We start from the raw sequence: 26,065 nt of genomic DNA on the forward strand, positions 1-26,065 counted from the left end.
TTCTATTCTGATAAAGAATTTAAAAGAGTACATTTATTCTATTGTGGTTTATGCGCTATCGACGAAGTAGATTTAATTCAATCCAATAAGTTTTAATGAAATGCAAGAAAAAATGCGTATAATTTAATATTCCGTACAAGGAAGTCATGTGGTGTACACATCAGATTTTTTAAAATTTAATTTACTATCCGATCGGTTATTTTTCCAAAGCCTCGAAAATAAAAGACAGGAAAAGATCGTAGTTAGTTTTGACATCTCTCAATTCGCTTAAAAACAATGACAACCTTTTCCCACAGATGTTGCATGGCGTGTTTAAACGAAATCCGTGCTAAAATTAATCCATCAGTTCAACCGTGAAAGAATGATAATTCGTTTCTGCAACATTTTAGTAATTATATTGCAGACGAACTCGAGTTAAGAAGTGTTTCTGGCACTTACAACCTACAAACATCTCATCTGTCCTAATATAAGCTTCATCTTAACAAACTAATCACCTGACTATTTAATTTCACGAAAAATGATAGATGTATTCCGTGAAAATCATGAATGAGAATATTATTCGTGAAGAGACTAAACTGCAGAATGAAATAAATTTTTTGAAGAAAGAAGCTCTGTTATTGTTGTGCCAGCCAATTAATTATAAATCCAATGCATGTGCAGTCTGAAAATATTTAGCTAATATAGACTGATAATCAAATTAAAAAATCGATTAAAAATCTACAAATGACTTCCTTGTACGGCCTATTAAACTACACACATTTTTTTGCCCACTTTGACATCAAAAATTTTTAATTTTAAAATTAAATACCCCGGTCAGTTTTTGGCGTAGAAGAATCAAACGTCTTATAATTTTATTTTTTCATGACAATTATAAAATTTTCCTACATATAAGAACTGGCAGGCCGCATTAAAAGTTATATTTCACTATTTGTGGAAAATTAATATTTTCAAAATTTCACATTGCCAAAACATGAATATTTTCGTCATTAAAATACTTCTGTAATACACGCTTCATACCGTCCATTGCAATAAAAAAGGAACGTGCGCAACTAAATGTTATTTCGGTTACTCGTTTTTGAGTTATGTATGTATGTACGTACGTAGAGACGTCACGAAAAAAATCCTTTTCCAATCCACTTAGGGGGGAAAAAAAGAATCATTTGTTCTTTCCGTACGTATAGATGACAGGGGAAAAAGATAAACAATCGCAATAAAAAAGGAACATGCGCAACTAGATGTTATTTCGGTTACTCGTTTTTGAGTTATGTACGTATGTACGTACGTAGAAACGTCACAAAAATCCTTTTCCAATCCACTTAAGGGGGGAATCCTTTGTTCTTTCCATACGTATAGATGACAGGGGGAAAAGATAAACAAAATGGTTTCGGAAACGGTCAAAATGGATATTTCCGTTGAAATATCACATCCGAAATTTTCGAAGTAACAATACTTCCTTTGCTTCGTACAGGGAAGTAAAAAGGTCTTACGTTCCTGTACTACAAAGCATTTCATCAAGACATATGCTAGTTCACTGAATAAGGCAAAGTTAATTGAAGTAGTTAATTGAACAAAGAAAAACACGTAAAAGCTATGCACAGGTATAAGACGCGTTCATAGAGAATTTGGCGAACTTCTTAATATATGGCAACCTAGTTTCCTTAGGAAAAAAAGTCACCATCGTTCCTTTTTTCCAAATAATATTCTTTATATTATATTTTTAATTATAACTTATTATTTTAAGTAATTTTTTCTTTTCGAATTTCATTTTAATTGTTTAAGTTGCACGTTTTTTTTTTTTTTTTTTTTTTTTTCCCGAATAACTGTTTTAAAAATTTCTATTTACCTATTCGAACTGCGTAAATAAAGGTGCAGCGTTTATTTATTTATTTATTTTTTTTTCAAATAGTTTTCTTTATATATATTTTTCGTCATAGCTATTATTTTGGGTCATTTTTAAATTTTTATACTTTTTTTTTAATTGTTTGTGTTGCATTGTCTCTTCAGATAATTGTTTTAAAATTTTCTATTTATTCCTTCGAACTGAGCATTTTAAATATATTTATTAATATCAATTTTCCAGAATTTGATTTTATTTATTTGAACTGCGTTTTTTTCGGAAGAATACTTTGTAACCCAGACTACGATGCGTTTGAAAACTGCATACTATATTAAAAGAGAAAATACAGTAAAGCACAGTTTTACACGCCTTTCAATGTTCCGTTCAGAAAAAATATATATAAATAAGAGAGATGTATAACCGATATTTTAACTTAGGATGACTTGCATACACTGCTTTAAACAGTTTTATCATTGTGCCCATTGCTTTACACAATTTTATCCTACATTTGGTTTCTTAAAATGTTATTCATATTTTAGTCAAATATTTTATTTTTGAAATCGCAAGAATCAAATATCATAAGATTGAAAAGTTTTAAATTAAAAAAAATACGAATACTAAATTTTACGAAAAAATTTATTTTTCTTCTCTGTTTCTTTAAGCATTCTGAAAGTATATTGAAAAGTATCCAACTTTTCGAAACATTTTGGTATTTCTGACAATCATTTTAAATAAAGTTATCGCCTTCCATTTCATAAAGGCCCACAAACGGCCGTGCGGTAAAGTTGCTGAACACTGGTAGTTCACTCCGGGGTTCGAACCCCGGTAAACGGGCTGGTTGCATGGGCGTTTTCGTGGATTTTCTCATGTGTACCGCGCATGACAGCTGGTTTCTCTTAGAAAGTTCTTCACGAAGTATTTCGTCAGAGCCTTTATCAGTCTTTAGAGGCTAAACATTTTGAAGCTATGAGATGAAAGGAAAGACTGGTTTCATCAAAAGGTTTTGGTTTATTTTATTATGACAAAGCACACTACGGCTATCTGCCTAAGGGGAGGGATGCCTTCCTGGAGGACTTTCTAAGGGAAACTGGCTCGCATACACGTTACACATGGGGAAAACCACGAAAACGCCCATGCAGCCAGCCCGTTCGCGGGATTCGAACCTCGGACCGAACTACCAGTGTTCAGCGACTTTACCGCTCGGCTGCTAGTTCATCAGGAAGGGAAAAAAACACCTTTAAGTGACATCCACATACATCACTGGGTAAACTCCTGAATCTTCAAATAATTCGACTGAGGAAATCATGGGATTCACCATTTATGATACGACATGATGTTCTATAACGTAATTTACACAACCATATAGTTTAAAACCAGTCGCTCTTCACTTTAATCTGCAATGATAGCGTTTTGTCTTTTATGTTAACACAAGCTCAATTGATGGTATTTGCTGGTGTACTCGTCCAAGTGTTTTCTCTTTGAACACCTAAATTCTTTGAAGTATCCTGAAAGTATATTCGAAAGCGTCCAACTTTTTGAACATCTTGGTACGTCTGACAGCCAAATTTCCCTGCAAATTTTTGCTTACTTTTCTCCCTAATTTTCTTCTTTCCTTCTACAGTTATTTTCATTGCTCACACAAGAAAATTAAGATTTTTCGACTGCTAGACTTCCATACATTTTGCATTCTTGTCAATCTTTTAAAATATCAATTATATGAATTGCGTTTCAGCTAAAGACAGCTTTTCATTTTCTAGTCATTTTAGCTATAAATAAAGTTTAAAGCTAAGTCCAAAGGATAAATAATTTAATTAAAATATTTTTGCTAAATGACAAAGAAATAAAACAGTCCAGCAGGGTTTATTCTGTACCACAGAGTAACCCGATTCTTATATCGGCTGAAACAATCTAAATCATGTTAAAGATCATGTTTTTTATACAATCTATAACGCGAGAGAAAAAATTAGCTTCTTAAAACATGCTTTCTAGGAGAATTAATATAAAAATTTATATTTATATATATATTTTTTAAAGTTGGGACTTGTACCAAACTGTCAGACTTTTAAAGCTTATTTTACATGGTGGTTATTATTAAAGTTCCACTTTGAAATGGTCATAAAAGGAAAACTACCGGACCAAATGTTATCAAACTTGGGAATCGTGTAAAGGAGGTTATGAGAATTTATTTTCGGCGGAAAAAAAAAAAGAGTTCAAAAACTCACCATCAGGGGAAAAATGGCGCTGTATACAATATTGTTAAATGAAATAAGACACGAAAACATCTGTTTAAAATGTGTTTAATATTTTCCGAAACGTGTTACAAAGCATGTTCAATGTAGCGTCCAGCATTTTCCGAAAGCAAGTTAAATCATGTTACTGCATTCTCAACAGCAGCTCTTAGCATATCAGGTTTGGTTTTGGTTTGGTTTTATTAGATTACGGCAAAGCACTCGAGGGCTATCTGCCTTAAGGGAGGGATGCCTTCGTGGAGGACTTTTTAAGGGAAACTGGCTCGTATACACGTTACACATAGCATATCAGGAGGAATGTTATCAGTGTATCACATTTTTCATTTCTGCCAAATTGTTTAGATTATCACCATAAACAGTGCTTTTGAGATAACCTCATAGACAAAAGTCACAGAGGTTGAGGTCTGGTGGGAAGAGGGGAAGTGTTGGCCTATAAGACGTTCATTTGTGAAATGTTGCCTAAGTAACTATGCGACACTCTTGAGGTGGTGCCCAGCCCTGCATAAAAATCGTAGTATCTAAAATGCCACGTTACTGCAGTTCATGTATCACGAAACATTTTAATATTGGCTCTAAGGAACTGCAATCGCAGTGGTCCAGCTGTCGACTGCTCTTCAGAAAAAAATGGTTCAGTTATAAAACTAGCTGTCATTCAACAGTAAACGGTGTGAAATGACTGTTATGCAATCGAATGCAGTAGGAGAATGCAATGGAACTAGATAGATAACATGAGAGATTTCTTTGGCCCAAATCGATTAAAAGCGTTTTGAATCAGTATCTTCATGTTTTAGTGCCGAATTCAGGCTTAAAAAATTACAAATTAGCGATCTGTAAGAAAACGATTTCCAGATTCTTTAGCACTTGTGAGAGTGATTTGCGATCTCACATTTTCTAATCGCTAATTCGTGGTTTTCACGGACGAAATTCTCACTTACAGGGATGGCGCACTCGACATTTATCGAATTTAACGTCTTTAAATAATAATTTGCCTACTTCAAAGTTTCTTAAGGGTATACAACATATTAAACCCGTTTAACAAAAGGTTAAGTTAGATTCCGACCCATATTTCGTTTAACAATATTGCATACAGCGCCATTTCCCTCCCTGGTGGTGAGGTTTCGAACTTCCTTTTTTCGCGGAAAATGTATTCCCATGACCTCCTTTACACGATTTCCAACTTAGATAACATTTGATCCAGTAGTTTTCCTTTTATGACCGTTTCAATGTGGAACTTTAATTATAACCACTCTGTATATTATTAAATTTTAATTTGAAGCTATGCGTTATATGTATACCATGCGTAAAATTTTCGCTTTTATGGAAAAATAAAAAATAGAAGCAAATATACTTAGTATAATGAACCAAAACTGAAAACATTTCCCCTCCCTCCGAAAATAAAATATTGAAATTTCGAACTTGAATTTACTGGGTTATCGAAATATTTAATTTGACTTATCTTCTAAGTCCTAGTTCCGACAACAATTCCGTCAAAAATTCCGAAGTCCTTAAGCTAAAGTTAAAGATTTAGTATATATTCACTGTATGTTAATAAAGTAATCAGAGTGTAATAAAAATAGATTATAGAATTTACGCTGATGTAACTTTTTGTCTGAATGCACAACATGTAATGGAAGAGAAGGTTTGTAGAGATCTGTTTTTCACATGCCTCTAAAAGTAGATGTCATATTAATTTTGTCTCTTCAATGTCAAAAAACTTTCCTTTGAGAGGCAACTTTAGTTTTTGAGAAAGAAAAAAAATCACAAGAAGACAAATTTGAAGAACATGCAGGACGATTGAATATACATACTTATTTTCCGAACACAAGCGGTTCTCCGACTGGTTATTGAATAATGAAAAGATGCATTGTCATGCAATACAAAACATTTGGAATACGTTTTCTGGCTGAATAACGTAAGATTAAAAGTCATCTGCTTAATTCACATCCATTTACAAGTCAACTACTCGGGCAATTGCAGAATCGTTTTGATCCTGAGCTTGTAAGACAAACCTAATATCACTGGATTTAAACACTTCTTTAATCTTCCGAGAACGTTCCTTCTTTAGCTCATATTCCAAGAATATTAAGTGAATACAATTATTGCCAAAGAAATTGAATATTCATTTGCACTACGGCTTGGTAGTTTACTAACGAGTTAACAAAACTTAAATTCTGATTTTTGTGTCAAAGAATACAACAATATTTTAAATATTTACAAATAAAATATTAAATTGGAGATTTAATTGGAGCCTCATCAGTTGCCTAGCATTTGAAAAAGAAAATATTGTTAAATACTAATTGTTTGCTGCTCAGTCTAACCCAGGCTGCATGGTTGGTTTTCATAGTTTTTTAGGTTCTCTTTACAAAGATTCTCTATGAAAGCATCTTAATCAAATAGCTCCCATGTTCTTTCTATGTTCAAATAACCAACTAACCTAGTTTAAGCGCGATTTCCAAGTGAAGTTACTAGTAAAATCCGAATACTCATTAAAAATCATGTATCTAGCCAATCGGGAGTAACATGAAAGATACGGCGCCAATAATTGAAATGTTGTTACGGTACGCTGTTTCTTAACTTAGATGGTCATTCCTTAATTAAATAGCCTACCAATGGCTGAGCGGTAAAGACGCTGAACACTGGTAGTTCAGTCCGAGGTTCGAATCCCGCGAACGGGCTGGCCGCATGGGTGGTTTCGTGGTTTTCCCCATGTGTAACGTGTATACGAGCCAGTTTCCCTTAGAAAGTCCTCCACGAAGGCATCCCTCCCTTTAGGCAGATAGCCCTCATGTGCTTTGCCATAATTAAATAATCCAATTCAATCCTTAATTAAATATAATTGATTTGTAAATTCTACTAGAACTGACGGTAAGAATTGAAGTGGAAATAAGTAATATGGTGTGCAATCTTGATTAATATAAAATTAAAAATATTTGCATAGAAAAGTGTTTGCATTCAGACAGAAAGTTTTTTGAAATATTTGCAATTACTTTATAAGGATTTATTAATAACAGCAATAATTACTTATTATATTACTGATGATTAGGATTCAGTTCTTGACAATTACATTCTAAATTAGAATTTTAAGGATATAATGAAAATACGCTACGCACAAAAATACATTTTAGGAAAAAAATGAGTTGATTTTTTATGTTTTAAAACTTCTTAATTCATTTAGTAAACATCGTATCCTCGTTGTTTATTGAATCCAGAATGTTGGTGTCGTTTATATAATTATTCTTACTTGTCCACAGAATCTGCTGACTTATCCAGCCATTAAGTAGCTGCAGATCATTTCTACATAACCATTGAACTTCCATTAATTCAGTCTCTAGAGGGTTGTATGTTTATATCATAATTTGACTTTTATAAAAAATGATTATTCTAAATATTATGTTTCTATAAAAATATATTGTGCTTTAAAAATATGGATAATAGTATCAGCCGCTCTTTCAGCCACTTCAAAAGCAACAGTTTGTTTAGAAATAAATTATGCAGTTAATGTCATAAAATTCAAATAAATATCAAACGAAAATTCTCAGTTTTAGACAATTTGATTTAAACGAAGTAAAGTAGCAGACGATAAAACGCCGAAGGTAAAAATTTACTCTTACAAAAACTTACTCTTAATTTTTTTAAAAAAAGAAAAGATACGAGAGAAATTTAAAAAAAAAAAAAAAAAATAGTTAAAAATTTGAATAATATCATCTATAGTTTAAAAAAATAGCCTTTCATATAGTATTAATAAATATTTATTACGCATCATTGAGGGAAAAAATGTCATATAATTAATTCTCCGTAAAATTTTACTTGAAGTTTAAGGTTAAAAATAGCTGTGGCAATTCAGTGTAACAAAAATCCATAGACCACATTTGGCGTTATTATCGCTCAAAAAAAAGGTGCCAAATTTCAAAACGCGAAATTATGTAAATTCGTGTATATCTTTGAAAATTTTGAGTAAAAAAGTCTAATTTTTTGCAGATATGCTTAAAAATACACCTACTTTAAGATGATGGTAAACATTTTATAGGTTATAATTCAAAATTTTTTTCGAAAAATCTATAGAAATTATTTAAAAATAAAAATTTTAAAAATAAAACGCAAAAAATGGGTAAATTTTATTTGGAATGAGCCAAAATTTTGAAATGTGAGAGAAAAAATCAAAAAAGTTTAATAAAAAAAGAGATATTAATAAATATTTGCCAAATTCAATTAACATTGAGAAGCTAAAATTTTGAGAGCTAATATTTTAAAAACTAATCGTACGATTTTTACAAAACTTGGTATTCTGGCATAATTTGAGTCGTAGAATTGAAATATGTAAAAAAATTGGTATGTTATTTCAGAAAAAGTCCGATTTTGTGTCAAAATACCTATATTAGAATAGTACTATATATAAATCTAATATATATCCTAAGTCGCGCTTTCGAGACATGAAAAACGTAGTTTGAATTTTGTCAATCGCCCCAGTAGAACGGGAGATATAGCACTGTCCCATTTTATTTTTTTTTTTAGCAGTGTACCATACATATGAAAACACTACAAAACTCCCGGCAGTTAACCAGTTAACGAACTCGGGTCAAATTGCTAACGTTCAACAGTCTTGAGCAATTGGCTAAAAGCAGCTCAAATTATATCAAAAATGCGAACGGTCTAGAAAATCCTATAGGACATACCGCATTTTAATTCATTGAAGGTATCTGAAATAAAAGGGTTAAATACTCAGAAACTTCAACACCAAGTGGACTCTTAACTCATTCCAGATAACTAGGAAGATAATATAAAAGTCCAATTAAATTCGTTTAGGATAGTTCGACCGGCCGCAGATAACAATGGAACAAAGGAATAAAAACAAAGGAAGCTTAGCATTTTTCGATCGAAGCGTGATGCTGCGAGCCCGGAGACGTTTTCTTGGGGAAATGATACACATTTTACCGACATGGAACTTCGAATGTTTAAACCGTCCAGTATAGGCTACGCAAAATCTGCATGAAATTGAACAAATACCTTCGCCTTCTTTTAAAGCGAATGGCAACTTAAGTGCAAACTTACAGAACTTATCATCAGGCTATTTTGCGAAGACGTTACTTCATTAAGACACCACCTAGTGTTCAGTTACTGCCGAAAAGCTATATAACACTGTTGCGTGTGTGCGGGTTCGTAATGGATTGACTACGAACAGAACTGATGATAGCTTGATAAAATTTATTTTACTAAAAGAAACACTTTACGGTTCTGAAACTTTCCACAAAGTACTCGTACAGCTCTTATCAGTACACAGAGCACAATCAGTAGTCAAATCAATCTTCACGGAGCACAATCAGTAGTTACACTTCAAACTACGAAGAACGTTAAACACAATGCAATGCAAAGGGCATCTAAAAAGGCAAAGAGACTCTAGAAAGGCTACGAGATCTCTCAATACTTCGAGATCACGCTGAACTAAACAAGTGAGAGCAGATGCTCTCTTATACAGTTTTCTACCGGCCGCCGAGAAATCTTTAGTACCTTCCATTTCCCGAAATTACTGGAAGACATATACGGATAAAGTTACCTAAAAAGGCCGGATACGGTTACAGGTACACATAGGGATCAATTACAGTACGAATTATATAAGAACCACACCAAAATGTCGTCAGACGGTTGCCAAATTTGGCGACTTTTGGCGATTTTTTACGAAATTTGGTGACAAAAATTTATTGCTAGAACTATCACCAGCTTGGCGATATCTCGCCAGTTTAGGTAGACAGCCATTTACCTCAACGTTAAACAGACTTGCCCCTGTGATCTTATTTTTCTGGCAGAGCTTCCTCTCTTTCAAGTACTTCCTGTGACATTACACAAAAATACTACAATTTCACATATAATTTCACTAAAATTATTAACACGCATTCAAAATTCATAACAACAGTATTACTACTGTATTGCTCATCTCACACATGATGAAGTTCATCCAGATACCGATCAGTGGGATATAAAGCTCTTACAGAACAATTAGTGAAACATAAAAAACAACTCCCTATGCATTTCTCACCCTGCAACTCCCTTTCACCTGATTTCACTCTCATATCTGGAGCCCCACCAACAGTCTGAATATCGTTGAATACTGGGAATTGGACTTATGTTCGAAACCAGGCGAACGGCCTGGCTACTTGGTTGGTTTGTCCAAGCGTAATGCCAATGTGAGGTAGTTCCCCACAGAAAATGCTACACGAAATCATCATCCTTGGGTAATCCCTCCTGGAGTTGTATTACAGTATCACAGTAGTAATTATTATAACATGACAGTAACGATTCTGGTGGCACAAAATGCACGGTGCCGGTTCCTGGTGCCAGAAGAGACAGTCAATACTGTCCTGGAAGGTAGGTAGGCTTCGTCCGTCTCAGTAGCTAGTAAGGTGGCCAGTCCTTCGATCCTTCGCTCAGCGCCTTGCGTGGTGCGTCGAGTCTGGCAAGCCCAACGACCCCTGCTTCAGATGGGGAGTAAATAATACGCAAGCAGCCTTATTGTGTAATCTTAAATGGATCAGTACAAGTAATCACTCCGTCATCCCCCTCGGATAGACGGCTCTCGAGAGCTCTGCTATATCTAAATAATCTAACGTAACCTTACATTTGGCATTAGGCACATATCGAAAGCATGATTTTCTGAAATGATCTTCATAACTTGGCAGTAGCACGAAAGCGTACCACAGCATTAGCGCTGATAAGCTGTTCAGCCACTAAGCCTGCCAGATGGGATAGTCGCTACTGACGCTGATTGCCGTACCGAAGGGCCCGGGTTCAAATCCCAAAGAAGACAGAGATTTTTGTGAGCGTATAAGTGTTTGAGAGGCAACGGGGCTCTCAAAATACACGGCAGCCAAAGTCTCTTCTCAAAAGGTTGGTGGTAAAAAAAGGGGGATGGAAGAACATGGAACCTCCTCCAGGAATGGTCTTCTTAGGAATTCCATCCAAGGTAAAATTTTAGCTGTTAGCAAGCCTGGAGGTACTTAATGTGTATAGATGGATGGACAAGCGCCGGCTTAGCTTCAACCTCTACCTGTTCTACCATTAAACACAGGCTGGTAAAGGCGTGCAATTTGTGGCATACCAAAAAGGGCAACATTTTGAACAACGGAGTTTGTGATAGGCATAATGGAAGAGAATAAAGCATTGTTATTTCACATAGTATGCATTTCTCAGCTTGATACAGAGATTAAATTATCTTACCTTTATTAGAAATATAATGCAACGCATTTCAGATACGAACCCTGGACTAGGTTCTCTTGGTATTGTTTTCGCAAGATGAACAATGCTCCGCAACAGGCAGATCACTAGTTTTTATTCCAGAAGGACTCGGTCACATTCCATAAGAATATTCTAATTATAATACTTCTGCTTTTTAATAAAACAAATTATAAAGCAATTATTTTGTGTTTTGTATAATGCATCGTATTTTTAGAGGGTTTTTTTTTTATGTGAAGGTTGGCCTTTTTATAACTGATCGCGCATTAATTAAATTGCGAAAATATCGCACGTTACGATATAAAATTTTACACAGATAACTGTGCATTGGTTTTGCATAAATAATACATAAACTTACACAAATTACATAAATAATTTTGCATAAATAACTCTGCATTAGTTTAATTTAAATTAACACAGTAGGAAAGTTTTAAAATATCTTAACAGATCACAAATACCAATTTTTTTTTTTTTTAAAGGGGGGAAAGGTTTATAACCTGCTTCTTTTATTTCTTTATTTCAGTTCGTTTGGCTTTAGCTCCGAAAAAAAAATTCTCCGTTACCAAGCAAGCGAGGTTAAAGAACTTTCCATCCTAGCATGAAGTGAATAAAAATCTAATGTTGCCAGTCTATGATTTCACTTATCTGGCAAACTAGAATTCTAGTATATTCTTAGCAAGTTGAGTTTATGGACATTCTCGCTTCACGATAGGACACAGATTACGTCAAGTGGTTGCTTTATGAACCGTTATCACAGAATTATGAGTTTCTGTAAAAATAACGCAGTACCTGGACTTCAGCCATTTTTTAAGACGTTGTCACCGCAAAAGCATTTCAACAAAGTGCAAATCAATGTCACACGACCCAACTGCTACAAGAACAACGTTAAGATAGCGCAGGTAACGGTTAGAATTTCATGTAACGCACACTTTTTATCCCACAGACACTAAATGAAATAACTGAAATTTTGCATAAACACAAAATATTGCTGCGTGTGTACGGATTCGTAGTAGAATTGGATGCACACAAAATCGACGATAGGCTAAATGATCAATGGATTCAGCCATCTCTCTCCAAGATTTAATTCGCCATTTGGAGGGCGTACAGCTACTAATGTGCATAGCAGTAAGCATATACCACTAATGTAAGCAGGAAGTCTATAGTAAGATACAATTACAATTTAACTAAATTTTAACATTTGTTATACTGTTGTTATAAAAACGCAAATAATACAAAACACGCAAACAAAAATTATACAAAACAATGCAATCAATACAAAACGCAAATATTGCAAAACAACCAACTAAATAATAAGAATTATAAGTACGGGTATTGTCTGAAAAGTTTCCAACCTCAATATGCAGATGGCAACTCAAATCAACGGAAGGGGAGGAACATGTTTGAGTATTCACTTGATAACTACCAATCACGATTTCAGCTATTTTGAACGCTAATGTTTTGTTTGACAATTACTTTTGTAAGCTGACGGGACCGTTTTCGCAAAAATGGAAAAAATCGAGTATCGTGCTGTCATTAGATACCCGTTTTTTAAAGGTAATATGCCTACTCAGATTAAAGAGGAGTTAGACACAGTGTACGATGTACTATGTGAAATTTTGAGCAGCTAAATTTGACTAAGTTGGATAACGATGAACGTTCAAACGGCCAAAAACTGCAACCACTAAAGAAAATATTGCTAAAATCTACCAAATGGTGATGACGATCATTGGAAATCCAAGGTTAGAGACATAGCAAAGTTTATTAGCATGTCCAAGTCATGTTTGTCACATATTGAACCAAAATTTAGATATGCGCAAACTGGCTGCACGCTGGCTGTCACGTTTGCTCACTTTGGGCCGAAAACGTGTCCGAATGAACATTTGCACCGTTCTGTTGGCGAAATAAATCGGAGTTTTTTCGACTATCATATACTGTAGATGAAATCTGGATTCATCATTACAGCCCAGAAACAAAACCACAGTCAAAACAGTGGACTGCAAAGGGAGAATCGGATCCAAAAATGGCAAAAACTATTCCTTCTGCCGGGAAATTGATGGTAAGAGTTTTTTGGGACAGCCATGGGATTGTCTCAATAGATTATGTTGAAAAGGACAACCTTTACCGGAACATAATATGCAACGTTTCTTGACTACCTAAAGGTAGAAATTACGGAAAAACGGCTAAAGTTGCATTAAGAAAAAAATCTGTTTCACTAAGACAGTTCTCCCTCTCACACTCAGCGGTTGCAAAAGCGAAAATCCATGAATTAGGATTTGACCTGCTTGACCACCCGCCCTATTCACCAGAACGGGCACCAAGTGACTTTTTTGTTCCCTAAGCTAAAAAAAGCATTTGCAGGACAAAGACATTGCAAAGGATTTCACATATTATTTGAGCGGGTTAAAAGGATGAAAGCATCGCTGGTAGAAATGTATAGATTTACAAGTAGATTACGTCGAAAAATAAAGGTAATTTTGGGGAAAAAAATACCTTTGTTACGTCGCAAACTTTTCAGACATCCTACGTAATCTCACTGTACAGCGCTGGATTTGTTTATTCAAAAATCAAAATTACAGTTTTATTAACCCTGGGTAAAAATGTCCTTACACAATCCTTACCAAATGTTTCCAGTTTCTCTGCTTTTCGACTCGAATATTATATTTTATGTAGACGAAGAGCATGTAATTTTTACTTTACGGCTTAGAATACATAAAACCATTCTTGCAATTTTAGTATTAAATACGCTAATTTCTAGTGATTGTGAGTTACTTGTTAGGAATTTAAAAATAGTATTTACGGCAGTAGTAGTATAAGTAGTATATAAATGGGGGGTTCACCCGCACGCGGTGTGGGCGTGGCCGATGACGTCACACAGGGGGCGGGGCGAAGGGAAATGTCGTCACTACGCCTTCTGTTGTGATGACATTTCCCTTCGCCCCACCCCGTGTGTGACGTTATCGGCCACACCCGCACACTATACTACTAGTATAATTTTATAATTAATATATCTCACGCAGAATGGAAGTAGTAACTTGAATATTAGAACTGTTATTCATGTTAAGTATCATACAATTACCATCATTTAAAAAAAAAAATGTAAAAGAAAGGGATATATGAACATTTAAAAAAAAATCTGAAATGTTTCAGATTTTAACATGCGCCTGAAAGGATTTGTTATGGATTTTACGCTCTCGCTGAGCTCCCAGTTGATCCAATCTGCTGTTGTACTCACGCCTGCTAACTTGAGGGGGGGGAAGGCAGTTCAACAGCAAAATCACAAATATTTTAGAAACAGCATAACAACATATGTTTAGAATTACCGATACAATATTAAGTGATGGCATAAAATATTTCTAGTTTTTTTTGGGGGGGGTATTTTCTAATTGGTTTCGCCTTTTTATTGTTAACTTATGTGTTTATTTATTTAATATAGCATTCTTCGCACTTTCGCCACATAAAATTCAGTTCAACAGCAAAATCATAAAATATTTAAAAAGAGCATATCTTTTAGAATTCCCCAATACAGTGTTAGAGGTTGCCAAAAATATTTTTATACTCCCTGTATTACTTCTTTAAAAACTAGCAGCTCTTCTTGTTATCATAATAAAGAAAAAGTGCACAACGATTTTAAAGAGCCTAGCTAGTGTAATTTCATAAAAGTATTGAATATTTCTTATTTAAATCAATCACATTGAAAGGTAGGAAAAAATATTCCTACGGACAGTGTTTATTACTTAATTTAGTATTCTAGAACCTTATAAATTGCTTAGTTTAGTACTCTATAACCTTCTACATCAAATTTAAAAGTGTCTTAGTCTTTACTGAACGGTAACACGCTGATAAGATAAAAGTATTTTAATTCCGATCGCGGCAACAGATTGCTTTCATACAGTCGAGTTTGTTAATTCAAATTGAAAGATAAATATCTTACGTTTTTCAGAAAAGCAAGTCTCGCACGCTGGAGATAAAAATGTTTCTATTTCGAACAGTGTTGCCACTACTCGCTTTCAAATCGTTGAGTTTGTTAATCAAAAACTCATTAAAGTTTTACAAAATATGAAATAAATACTAAAACAAATTTAAAATCAAAATTAGGGCTTTCAAGTGCCCATGCTCGGGTGGAGGACTACGCTATTCAAAATTTGATGGCTGTAGGTACCGTTGTTGTTTCTTAATGCGAGAAACATACGTACATTCATTCTGATTCTTAATTATTTAATTTCTTTAAAACATAAAGCAGGGCGATAATATTTGGCGGCAACGATCCGAAAAGTGATACGCCGTTTATAGTGACCAATGCAAAATCTCATTTCGAGACTAATAGCCGTTTTGGGGGAATCTTTCAGAAAATATTTGGAAATTTTTCTGCAGATCACCCGAGGCTATCAATCGTCTTACTACTGACTGACTGATCTTGACCTTCTTTCCTGGATATCAGATTACAGTGCAATCATTTTCCCATATCTTCAGTTACAGGCGCTGATAACCACAAGCGTGGAGAAAAAATAATGATGAAGCGGATATATTGACACTTCCGAAAGTCACATTACCCTACAGGAAATAGTAAATCAAGTTCAGTAAATTCAGTCAAGTGAATGAGCATAATATAAGATTTGGAAAAAGGCATGGTTTCAGATTTGGGGGCAAGGAAAGCCAGAACGGAATGTTATGTGAAGTAGATTAGGATTATTCACTTATGGCAAAGCACACGATTGCTATCTGCCTAAAGGGAGGAACGCCTTCGTGGAGGACTTTCTAAAAGAAACTGGCTCGTATACACGTTACACATGGGAAAAACCACGAAAACGCCCATGCAGCCATTATGTGAAGTGAAACGTGAACGTATATTCTGAAAGTGTTGGTGTTGGTGTATTTAATTATGGCAAAGCTCACTAGGGCTATCTGCTTAAGGGGAGGGATGCCTTCGTGGAGGACTTTTTAAGGAAAACTGGCTCGTATACACGTTACACATGGGGAAAACCACGAAACCACCCATGCAGCCAGCCCGTTCGCGGGATTCGAACCTCGGACCGAACTACCAGTGTTCAGCGACTTTACCGCTCGGCCGCTGGTGGGCCTATATTCTGAAAGTAAATGTTTCTTGCGCCATAACCAAACACAGCACATCTGAAATTTTCTTCTTCGTAGAGAGCCCACCAAGGTTCACCTACCTCGACACATTATCCAAGTATTTGTTGCTTCAAATGGAAAAAGATGTTCAACATTTTGCTTAGATGTTCAACATTAGACGGTTCTCCGCCACATAGGTAAGGGATAACTTCAAACATCATCTTGAATGCTGAATGAAGGGCGGCTGTTTCTTTTGTCTTGATGTCGACTGAATCTGTTTCTCCCCGCCTTAATCGGTCTTTTAGGGCTTTGAAATGATATCTTCGCGATTCTTCCGAAAAGTCGCCAAGTTAGCGAGAAATCCGAAATATCGCCAACCCGACAACAAAGAATTGTTGCCAAGTCCCGTCAGGAATGAAATCGCTTGTATCTCGCTTTCTAGTTGTGCAAATTTTACAATTCCAGCGTTGCTGCACTCTGAATTAAAAGATCTACAATTCTATGTAACAAATATGCACTTAAATGCAAGACATACAGCCATAAATTAGATGAAACATAAAAAATAAAAAAAAAAAAACCTAAAAACAATTAATAAACAATTATATATAGTATGGTTCTAACATGGGTATTTTGACAAAAAATCGGACTTTTTCTGAAATGATATTATCTGTTTCCCCATATTTTGATTTTCAGATTAAAATTAAGCCTCAATATTAAATTTTGCAAAATTTGGTGACAAACTTACTAAGAAATTTAAAATTTATCTTGGGCACTCTTTTCCAGTTTGCGCCAAGAATAATTCACTTGACGAAAATTTTTAATTTATGGTAACCTATTTTCCTTTCCTTTTCATTGTGCACGACCAGAGAAAGAGGTGCATCCTCCATTCTTTCAAATAATTTAACAATATGAGCAAACCACATTAGGCGTTAACAAATATGCCAAATTTCTGAACGCGCCAATATATAAAATCATGTATATCTTAGAAAATTTCCAATAAAAAAATTCTTCATTTTTTTTCCAGGTATGCTTACAAATATATGTACTTTAAGATGACGGTAAAAATTTTATAGATTATAATTCAAATTTTTTTTCCGAAAAATTTATAAAAAATACTAAAAGATACACATTTAAAAATAAATCAGAAAATAACTTCGAATTTTATTTGGATTATACCTAAATTTCGAAGTGTGAAAAAAAATTAGGTAAGTTTAATAAAAAAGAGAGATTAATAAATATATTCCAAATTCAATAAACACAGAAAAGCTAAAATTTTGAGAGTTAATTTTTTTCAAAACTACTCGTGCGATTTTTACAAAACTTTGGCATAATTTAAGTCGTTGAATCAAATTACGGAAACGAAATTTGTATACCGTTTCAGAAAAAGTCCAGGTTTGTGTCCAAGTACCTACATTAAATCAATACTATACATAAATCTATTAGATATCCTAAGTCGCGCTTCTGAGACATGAAAAACGCAAATTAAATTTGATCAATCGGCCCAGTAGAAGAAGAGAAAAGGAACTGTTCCACTTTTTTATGCAAAGTGCACATTATCACTATAATCGCAACTCATCATATACCCTTCTTCAAAAATGCAATTTATCAAGAGAGATAAAAACAGAGATAGGTTTAGATTTAGAATTTTTAGACACAAAGATACTTGTCCATGTTCATACTCGTTCCACATCTTTTTGCTATGCATGATTTTTCCCAGATGGCTAGATATGGCCTTTTTTTTTTTTAAAAACAGGGGTCTTAAATTTTAAATGGGAATTATTTATATATCACCCATTATGTTAACATTGACGATAGGCAAAGCTACGAAACAATGTTGCATTTAAGGCGCACAAGTATCAACGCATATATTTTTTTCATTTCTAGTTCATCTTGATTAGCGGGGGTGTCACTACACGAACCAGTGCACAAAATTTAAAAGTTATGACTAACGAATAAGAACGTTCCAAACAACAATATCTTGTTGCGAACCTGAAAGTAACATTAACGTACTTCAATAAATTTTAATTAGAACATCTGTGAAACAAAAAACAAATATCTGATATTGAACGGCCTATTAAATTATACATATTTTTTTGCTGCACTTCATTTAAATATATTTCCTCGAATTTCATCACAGATATATTTCTTAATTCAATCAATTCAGTTCTCATTCTGCGGCAGGGCAAAAATACATAAAAACTCGAAGCATCTACATTAAAAACAGTAAAATAAAGAAAAACCTAAAGCACCAAATGTAGTTAAAAACAGTTTAAAAAATAAATTTCATAATTAAAATTAGAGTTTCTATGCCAAAACAAGCAATTGGACCAACGGGAAGCGCCACAAAATTTTCGGTTCACAAAAACAAAAAAAAAGTTAATCTTCTTCCCACTGGACAAGACACTGAAGTCGGTGCACAAACTGACTTAATTCATTATTCTATTGACAGTCAGAGGGTGTCCCGTAAAGCCTAGCGTCACTTTTAAATTGTTGACAATTCTACAACTACTGCATGCAGATTAATTAAAGGTATAAAAACCTTAACCGGAACATAAGAACTACATAATTCAGTCACTTTTAAAACAAAAAAAATGCACAATATTTACCAACATATAAGAATAGAAAAACAGAGCTCACGGAGGCAAGTAAAAAGATGGGTGTACAACATTTACATTACAACATTTTTTGCTGCACTTCATTTAAACTTATTTCCTCGAATTATTCTAACTTACTCAAACGATTCCTCGAGGCAAACTGAAAATGACATAAAAAATTCCAAATTTCGAAATTAAATATCCCGGTCAATTTTTGCCATGAGGGAGTCAAAGTTTTTACAATTTTATTTTTTCATAATGGGTATAAAACAACAGTAAGACTGCAAGTTAAATTTCGTTAAGTGTCCAAATGTAGGGAGAGATGCCTTCGTGGAGGACTTTCTAAGGGAACATAGCTCGTATACACGTTTCACAAGGGAAAAACCCACAAAAACGCCCAAACAGCCAGCCCGTTCGCCGGGATTCGAACACCGGACCGAGCTACCAGGGTTCAGCGGCTTTACGGGTCGGCCGCTGGTGGTCCGAAAATCAAGCGGTGTAAGGGCGGTGCATATATATATGTGTAAATATATATACAGATACATAATATACTTTCGGTTCTGCCAATTGCAATAAAAAGGGGAAATGCACAACTAAATGTTATAGTAGAACCTATACACGAAACTTATCTACAGATAACAACTTCAGCGGATGAAATTTATAAGAGGCTTTAAGTATTTTTAAAATTATTAAACGAGTTAATTTGTAACATAAATACAAGATTTTACTTTACACACAAGATCTGCTTTCCGCATTTTTTAATTTCGTTAACTTACAGTATTTCACAAGGTTAAGTACCTGGTAATGTAATACTTCCAAGTTTTGTATTTTCGCTATAGTATTTATTGCTTATATATGAATCAATTATGCAGTGAATTCATAATTTCTTACATGTGACAGCATTATTAAATCGAGATACAGCTTACTTCATTATATTTCTTCGACTCCAAAAGCCTTGAATAATCCATTAAACAAATCAATAACCGTCATCGCCGCTAGTCATTTTCACTAAGACGATAAGATCTCACGGAAGGTCAAATTAGTCAAAAATCTTGAATGGACGTCTTATAAAGAGTTCACTGTAAAACTTGGCATTTTTACTGCCGACGGAAGTTACGAAATGAACGGTGCATAAAATAACTGTTCAAAAAAAGAATTGTTTAGGTTTAATTTCTAAAACTAGAAGCGCAAGAGCCCTATGGAAGGCTGTCCGAAGACACGAACAAAATAATAATAATAATCAAAAATTATAATAGAAAATAAAATGAAAGGTTTCAGATTTTAATGGTCGCTTAAAAGGGTTTGTTAAGATTTTTCACGCTCTCGCTGAGGTCGCAGTCTGCCAGACTCCAACTAATCCCCCTTTTAAGCTTTATTATTGAGCATCATTTTCTTCGCACTTACGCCATACACAATTCAATAACAAAATCACAAAAATTTTAAAAGCAGTATACATTTAGATTTTCCGATACAGGGTTAAGAGTTGGCATATATTTTTCTTTCTCTTTCTTCCCTCCCCCCGAGCCTCTTGAGTTTATCCTATCAACGTTCAGTTTTCTTTGTAAAGATGCCTTTACAAAGCTTTTGTCTTTTTATTACTAACGTTCTGTGTGTTTATTTAATTTATTAAATATCACGTTCTTGGCGTAAGGGCCAAATAAAATTCGATTTAACAGCAAAATCGCAAAATGTTTACCAACAGGGTACTCTTCTATTTTGAGGGCCGTAAAAAAATTGCCGCGAAAATATATGCGCAAAAGCGCCAAATCTAGCAAACGCGCCTATTTAACAGCGCGCCAAATCTAGCATACGCGCTGGTTTCAGATTGCGTAAGTTTATATAGTTCTATATTTCTTAAGACGCCGTTGAAATACTAGTTTAATTTTTAAATCCTTTTTTGATTTTAAATCCTTTTTTGATATCCTATGGATTAAACAATTTGGGAATTGCCCATTATGAAAAGTCGAATACAGTCAAAAGTCTTTAATCCGGATTCGTCGGGACTTCGGCGACTCCGAATTATCGATTTTTCCGGATTATAGATCATCAGTTTAAATCTGGTAAGATGGCATGCAGAAATTATAAAATTAAAAATATGAGACCGTAATTTATAAAGTAATGAGCAATAATGACCTAAAGGGTATCAAAATTTAAAAAAAAAAAAAAAAAAAAAAAAACTTAATATTTATTTGTTTACTTTATTAAACATTTCTTTCAACGCGCGCATAGCCGAAATTAGAAAATTGCAACCAGAAAACTATTTGATTTGTATTCGTGATATTTATAATGACAAGGAATTTGATTTAAATCATATCAAAGACGGAGCACATCGAGATGAAATACTGCATTTAGTAAGGAATTATAAGCCGAATAAAATAAAAACATCTGCCCCGAAGATAACGATAGTGCTGACAGATCAACTTCCAGTTCATTGCGCGCCACGACATCCCCCCTCCACCCCCGCGCAGAGCAGCGTGAAATTGATAAACAGATTTCGGAACAGTTAGATAAACAAAGAATGCGCCTTTATCCAGCAATTCCACTTTTTGTTTGATGGACATCGAAACATACTTTCGTTTTGTAGATCCTTTGGGAGCTCCAGCATCGGAAATTCTATTTGACACAGTGGCGTAGCTAGGGTGGGGCAAGGGGGACATCTGTGACCGGGCGCAGCATTTAGGGGGCGCCAAATTGATGTTACGAAATTTTAGAATGAAATGTTTCCGTTCTTGGCACAGAGAAAGGAGCGCAAAATCTTCAGTTGTCCCCGGGCGCTGAAAAACCTAGCTACGCCTCTGATTTGACATAATCGAAAGTTCAAGCTTACTTTTATAAAATTGCTCTTACAGTCTGTAAAAAATAATAAGCCGGATCCAATTCGAAGATTAAGGAACAACGCAATCATCAACATTAACTGAAATAGATAATTAGATAATTTTAGCTTATACCGTCCGTTATACATTAAACGTATTCTGCGCTTGCGCACACACATATGCGCAGTCGTAAAGGTCTTACGCGCACGCGCAAACGCCTATGCGCATGCGTCAACGCGGCACATGCGCAGAAAGCTTTTAGCTTTGAAGTCCGGATTATAGATCATTCCGGATTATGGGTGTCCAAATTAACGACTTATGACTGTAATAGAATTTTGGGTAAAGTGCAGAATCACTCACTGCTTGACGCGTTTTTAAGAATTGCATATACACGGCATCCATATACACATCGACCTATTTTCACTTGAAAAAAACATCTCAAAATTGCATAAAAATGGCACTGCGCACACTCTTAACTTTACCTATGTACACATCGACCTATTTTCACTTAAAAAGTCAAAGAAAATTGTTCGAATCCAATTCTTCGTACTCTTATAAAAAGCGCCAAATAAATAAGTGGGCGATTCTGCACTTTAGCAGCGAAATTGTTTCTAAGTGCTTATTAGCTAAAATCACGATCGGAATTTTCCGGAAAATGTCACATGACATGTCTCATAATCTCTCATTTCTATGAGACAAAATAATCTGTGATTCAAACTGTCTTCTCAGATTATTGCTAAAATCCTAGCTAGTAACCTTTATCGCCTTACCAAAATGCCGCAAACTACCTGTTACCATATTCTAAAGATTACCCGAATTTTCTTCTGAGAAAATGGTTCTTTTTCATAAAATTATTGCCTTAGCCGCTCTTATTTAGAGCTCTTACGCTCTGGCTCAAAAACTGAGAAGTACTGGAGCTGGGCTGCGGCGCAATTTAAGCTCTTGTTATGGCCATTAAGCTCTGTTGTAAGCCATATTTACATACCTGTAGCTGTTAATTTTAGATCAGCTTTTCATTAAGGCAGGCAGACGAGAGTCCTGATTTTAAGAGCTTAACAGGTAACAGGCAAACGGGACGCTCATTCATCGGATTATATAAATAGAACTGCGCCAACACATTACATCGATTTCGAAAATAACCAAAGTGTACCGCTTTGGGGGAAAAAAAAATCAAATGGCAAAAATGGCCAATTAAAACGAGCTTTTATTAAACAAACAAGGCTGTGAAATTAGCCGAATCGGAATATCCTCTGCAGTTATAGTATTAAAAAACTATCACCTCTGTTTTCCCAACCCCCCCCCCCCCCTCCCATTGTGATCAATGACGTAGAAAGCAGGATCGCTAGTTACGCATTTACTCTGGAAGAGCTGGAGGAAAAATAACAATATTCGCATTTTGCCTTCTGCGAACATTTTATCTTTCTCGGACCGGAAAGGAAGATAAACTGGTTTGCGTCAGAAGAGACCGTCTTGCGCCTGCCTCAATTTGGAGTTCCCGATTCCCATGATTTAAAAAATTTTCTTTAGAACGTGATGAATAAGAAATATAAAGGTGATAAGCGAAATTATAACTTTACAGTTTTATTCAACCTGACATTTGCTGCTTTGCTTGTGAAATTACAAGTAAATAAAATACAGTTAAAAAATAAAGGCTTTTATACAATATGCTTTTAATTAAAATGGATATCATAATTAATGCATTTAGATGATAATTAATGCCAAAATGGAGAATTGCACTAAAAGGGGAAAAATAATTTATCAGAGTTTAATGGGAATGATAAATTAAGTAATTCTATTTGCAAACAGTTTTATATTGCTGATAATAAAAGCATGCAGTGCCCATGATAACTTTAAAAAGAAAATGGCTTATACAATTCAATTAACAGAGTTTCTTATTTAAATGTCCCCCACTTTCATTATTCGTGATATAAAATAGTACATGCATTCTGTGTAATAAAATAGAATTATTTAATCTATTATTTCCCATTAAAGTATATGATAAATTATTGTTTTCCTTTTATTGCAATTTTCCATTTTAAACATAATTTACAAAAATAAAAGCATAATTTAAATTATAAATTTTTATTTTATAAGACTTAAACAAGAATAATTTTAAAATTATTAAATATTTTCTTGTATTCTCACCGCACAACAATTGTCTGGGTAAAGGTAACTAATATTAACTACTTAAAATAATCCCAGGTAAATCTGCAAAAATTTTAACAAGTGTTCTATTTTCCCTAAAATTTGGTGGAGATTAAAACATTTGATTCTAAATGAACAATGTACACTTCTGCTTGTTACTAACAATAAACCATGAATTAATTTATTAATATTATTATTTCAAAATAAATACAATAAAACATTTTTGTTTCTTAAAGCCAATTGTTTAAATTCTTCTTAGAGCTTCTTTTCGTGCTCAAAGTTTAACCTCAGTGATAAAAGACGTATGATGCATAGTACCGTTAATATTTTCAAAGTAAATATTTTTTACCTTCGACAATTTTTTGAAAAGTACAGAGATTACAACAGAGCATTGTAATTTTGAAGTTAAATCATGGTAATTTTCAATTAACAGCTTCAAACTTAAATATTTACATAAAATCTAATTGACAATCAGCACAATTTTAGCAGGATCTCCAAGAACTTTCACAATCGACAGAATAACATTCAAGTGCCAGAAAATTTATATCCCTGCCTTTTCCGAGATTCGAACCCAAGCTCTTCAGTATGGCAGTCAGAGTCATTAACTACTTTTCTATCTGGGACATATAAGAAAAATTCAGAAATACAAATGCATATAATTATTCCAGTTAACAGCTGCAAATGACAGAATTCTACTAAGTCTTGATAAAAGTAGTAAATACACCTAACCACTATTAGAAAATTTTGAATGCATGAACTATTTATTAGCCACTGTGTAAGTCTTTATTTTCATCATATAATCTCTCGTTACAGCATTGTGTTTAGTACTCCAATAGTAGTACAGTAGATGCCACTTAATGTGATGATGTTTGTCCATGGATATTTTGGTAAAAATAACTGATAGTGTTAAACGATGAGAAAAAAATATCCTTAAAAAAATGAATTTTAACTAATTAAATATGCAAACATCCAGAAACATATAAATATGTTATTTTCACAGCATCTTAATTATGAAAATACAGCAGTTTGCTTATGAACTATTCATAATGACTTTAATACAAGATTCATTTATAAACAGTATATAATGTTTCTGGAAAGTATTTAACCCTAATCTTAATATTCATAATCTCCCTAATTTTAATATTCAGAAGACCTTGCGCATTGGAAGAGAACATGCCTATGTCAAATTTTTAATCAAGCAAAAAAGCAACCTTAGTTTGTCACAGATGTTTTCAATTGCATGGAAAAAGAATAAAAATTCTGCAGAAGAAAGACTTGTGTCTGATCATCCTCAAAATTATAGGGTTATTCAAAATTGACATTTAACTAACATTGCTTTTTTTGCCTAATTTTAAATGGTTGACAGAAATCAAAATCAAGCTGTTTTGACCTCATTCAACAGTTTTTAGAATTTATTTTAGATTTATTTAATAAATTTAATTTTATTTGGTGAGTTTATTTTAGTTAGAATTTTTTTTTATAACAGTTTGATCATATTAACGAAACTGTTGATTACATTATGTGAGGAATTTTCCATGTTTTCCTTTAAAAAATAGTCTAGAAATTGAGGGGGGTGAGAGGAATCCAGCAAACCCACAGCAATATCCAAAACAGAGATCACATTAAATAATATAAATAAATAAATCATTCTTATAATATAAAATAAGTGCCTACATAAGTTTACGGTCCCCACGATAAAACAACAATGATTGTTGCAAACTGATGCCAAATGACTAAAAGTTGTAGCAGAAGGAATATTGAGAATTATTCTTGTGCAATTTATCTAATTTAATTTGATTTGTTGTTATATATTCAAGCCTAGAAATATAATGGTTATGAATTCTTAATACACAAGTTTCCTTTAGTTTTCCAAACACAATCCAAATGTTGCGGGAAAAAATCAAAAAGAGGAAAATGCAAACAATATTCAGAAAAACCTGACCTGTAACTGCAAAATTCACTAATATGCATAATAGTACTTGGTTTTCCAAAGTCTACAGATTAAATGAATTGTACTGCAATGGTCTCAAACTAAAACTACATGTAGGCTGAATGCACAATCTGAAAGCACCTAGTGGGCCAAATTTTTTTTTAATAAAATAAAAAGTTTCTTTTGTTTTAACAAAATACAAT

General features: G+C 33.9%; 1 protein-coding gene across 1 annotated transcript in view; it reads right to left on the bottom strand.

Annotated features, from left to right (window-relative positions):
- Positions 1–26,065, bottom strand: part of LOC118183385 (uncharacterized) — a 124,494-nt gene that overhangs the window by 93,274 nt on the left and 5,155 nt on the right. The gene's annotated exons all lie outside the window — the stretch shown is intronic.

This window comes from Stegodyphus dumicola, chromosome 3 (genome assembly GCF_044657685.1).
Source record: "Stegodyphus dumicola isolate Sdum_Otavi_A_Nest chromosome 3, ASM4465768v1".
NCBI classification, from domain to species: Eukaryota; Metazoa; Arthropoda; class Arachnida; order Araneae; family Eresidae; genus Stegodyphus; species Stegodyphus dumicola.